The sequence below is a fragment of the Geospiza fortis genome, unplaced genomic scaffold (genome assembly GCF_000277835.1).
Source record: "Geospiza fortis unplaced genomic scaffold, GeoFor_1.0 scaffold171, whole genome shotgun sequence".
Taxonomy (NCBI): domain Eukaryota; kingdom Metazoa; phylum Chordata; class Aves; order Passeriformes; family Thraupidae; genus Geospiza; species Geospiza fortis.
The window spans coordinates 1,954,443-1,957,619 of record NW_005054313.1 but is presented as its reverse complement, the minus strand read 5'-3'; the positions used below and the strand labels follow the sequence as shown (position 1 = coordinate 1,957,619).

General features: G+C 39.0%; 1 long non-coding RNA gene across 2 annotated transcripts in view; it reads left to right on the top strand.

Annotated features, from left to right (window-relative positions):
• LOC115947756 overlaps positions 1–2,653 on the top strand; it is a 20,545-nt gene extending 17,892 nt beyond the window's left edge. For both annotated transcript variants that reach the window (XR_004081608.1, XR_004081607.1), the window contains exon 5: positions 2,535–2,653. This is a non-coding gene — a long non-coding RNA (uncharacterized LOC115947756). The remainder of the gene's footprint in view (positions 1–2,534) is intronic.
• The last annotated feature ends 524 nt before the right edge of the window (positions 2,654–3,177 follow it).

The window sequence follows — 3,177 nt, the reverse complement described above, 5'->3', positions numbered from 1 at the left end:
ACTAGGGTGAGATCTTCAGCCTCTGGAATCCCTTTTTTGTCTCTGCTGAACCATGTTGTCTCAATTACAGGGGCAAGGACACTAAGGAAAACAGGCCTGGGTGGGGGGCTCTTTCCTTCTGATCTCCTTGCATGCTATTCCTCTAAGAGAACTCCTTCAAGGATTACAGCAAAAGAATGTGCTTCTAAAAGCCATTTTGATGAAATCCCAAGACTAGCAGCAGCAAGCAAGCCTTTCTCACTTTCCAGCTAGATAACAAGTCTCACCGGTTGACAGTTTATTTTCTTTCCAACAATCAAGTCTTGAGTGAAAGAGCACTTGATTCTTGAGTAGGCAATAACAAGCGTAGGCATGGAGTTGTTGCCACTTGTGCTTTCATTTCAGCAGCAAAGTAGAAAACCAGATTTGCTGAAAATGAATTGAAATGTTTTCCTTAACCGCCTTCTCCATGTACATCTATTTTCTGTTCGGTTTTCTTAAATGGCATTCACAGAAGTTGACAAAGATTCCCACTTAAGTTTTTTGTCTCTTTTAGCTTTTCATTTCAGGCTTATGTAACAAGGTAAAAGATTTATCAATCTTGCCAGCTTTTACAAAGGGTTAAATGTCTTGACTTTCTGTCCAACTGTGGAGGTGGTGAGCAGATAAGATGAATGTGAAACAAAAGCGTAAATCTAACAGCGAAGTTCACAACACCTCATTATGGCCAGTGAACTCAAATGAAGAAGGAGGTCAGTGAGCAGCACTTAAACCCATGCCCTCAGAAAATCTGGTTAAATCAGGGAATGCATTGCCTTGCTTGTGACTGTAGTGTCTAGAGGGAACATAAATTATAGACTTGACCAAGCTATCTACTTATTGAGGCAAAATTGTACTTCTATGGAGCTGTTTTCCATTCCTATTTCATGCAGTCTTCACCCATTCCCAGAGCTATCTGCTGGAAGCAGGGCTAATTTATAGGTAAGCTGGCAAGTTTGGAGTTCTGGGAGCAGGAATTGTTGCTGTTTTGTAAAAAGCCTGGGGCACTGAAGTGTTGGCCTTGATTTGTATCCTGAAGGGTTACTGTGCAGAAATACTTTGTGCATAAGGGAATAGGGCTATGGAAATACTACTGAATGTTCCACGGGAGAGTCATGTCCAGAGAGATGATTGGCATGTTCTCAGTTATTGGAGTTGGATACCATCATTGGCAGGTACCTTACAAAGATTCTTTTCCCAACTGCCTATCCTGTTTCATAGGCTAGTTAAAGATATTTTAAGGAAATTTAATTCTGAGCTAGTTTAAATCATCTCCATTCATTTTTAAAGTTCATTAGCATCAGATGTTACTACTATCCCAGATTCCATAATTTCCATAGTGTTTGAACAGAGAGAACTTTTAAGTCCCATGCTTCATTAGAATAGAGCTATTTTTCATTTCTCTTATCCTGTATAAGATGTGTTAGTATAAGAAAGTCATCTGCCATCCCAAAAATTTTTTAGAATTTTGCTTCCAGAACTGTTCTTTGAATCATATTTTCTAGGACCTCTTAGGGCTTTGTTAAAAAAATCCTTCTTTCCAGCATTTACACAGACATTGACTGGGAAATCTCTTTATCAGTGGTTGGAATCAAAAGTAATTTTTTTTTTCCTAGAATCCATTTTAGTCTCATGTACTGCTGCTTCTCAGTGTGAAAGAATCTATTTAACTGCCTGCTTTTTGGATGGCTTTTAATGTTGTTTTTAGATTTATACAAAAAAATTATTTTGCCAATGAGCCTCTTCAGCTTCACCACTAGAATGACTTTTAATGGACATCCAGTAGTTTCATACTAAGTAGTTTCTTTTACCTTTATTCTCCCTAGGGAGGAATGCTCTGAATGGCTGGAAATGTCAGCAGCTGCATTAGCTGAAGAGTTTAGCTGCTGCCACCTCCTAGAAAAATCTTGCCCTTTCTCATTTCTGTGTTTCTTACTGTTTCCCTCAGAGTCAGCCAAAGAAACTTCCTGTCTGGCATAACACAGATTATGAACTAAATTAGCAGCTATTATAGATGGGCATTTTTCTGTTTATTTCAAGGCGAAATCCATTAGAACTGGCAGAAAAGTTGGCTTCATTTCCACAGAGTCAACAAAATCAAACAGAAACATGAAGCTGAGAAAAAGGAAGGAATGTGTGCAGCTGCTGGGAGTCCAGTCCAGCTCAGCCACTGGGCAGTGTAACGAGGACCTGGGCTGACCACAGGGAGGTGGATTCTGTGTGGGCATGGACACTCCCTGGGCTGGTACTTCACACGCAGATGAGGTTTAACATGATAATAAATTTGCCAGCACAGTCACCCTCTCCTCCAGAGTATCTGATCATGGGCCTATCTGGAGATTGGAAAAGAATTATTACTCAGCCAGGCAGTTTCTGTCCTGCCCTCATAAGCTGATAAAATTTAGTATTGCTGATAGTGATGACTTAGTCATGTGTTTTGTCTGAGAATGCCTAGACCCAAATCTTCTCTAAGGCCGTGACTATTCTTGATATTAATTCTTATAATTTATTTGTAGGCATGTTGCAGTGGTTGAAAATAACAACTGAACAGTTGGAGCAATCCTCTACATTGTAAAATGGACCCATCAGCACATTTTGGTAATTTGTTGACCTCTCAGGAAAAGTCTGATGTTAAGTATGTGTCTTTTTATTCATGTTCTGTGATCCATAAATTCAGAATTTTGGTTGCACTGCTCATTTTACACAGAAGTATCACAGGCTGTTCCTTAGAATACAGCTCTGGATCTGTCCTTCATCAGAGTTCTTCAAAGAAAGGAGAGCTTATGCTTTACAGTGACAGAATTACATTAAACATATATAGCTGCTTGATTAGAACTGAGATCTTGTGTTCCAAGTTCTTGATGTTAAATACTGGAGTCAGCAAATCTCACAGCTGTGCAGTTATTTCCAGTGCCAGAAATCAGGTTTGTAGGAAAGAGATTGTGTGTCTTGAGTCATCACTACAGATTAGCCCCCAGAAATGTTATTTACTGTAATGGGTTATCAAACTTCACTGTGACTTTCAGAATGGGTGTTTTTACAGCTTATTGGTAAAACTGTAATATGAAGTTTTATTTTTTGTACTGCTAAAATGCAGGCCACTTCATGGTGAATATGATGTTAATGAAAATACTGGAAGGCTTTTCAAAAAAACATTGT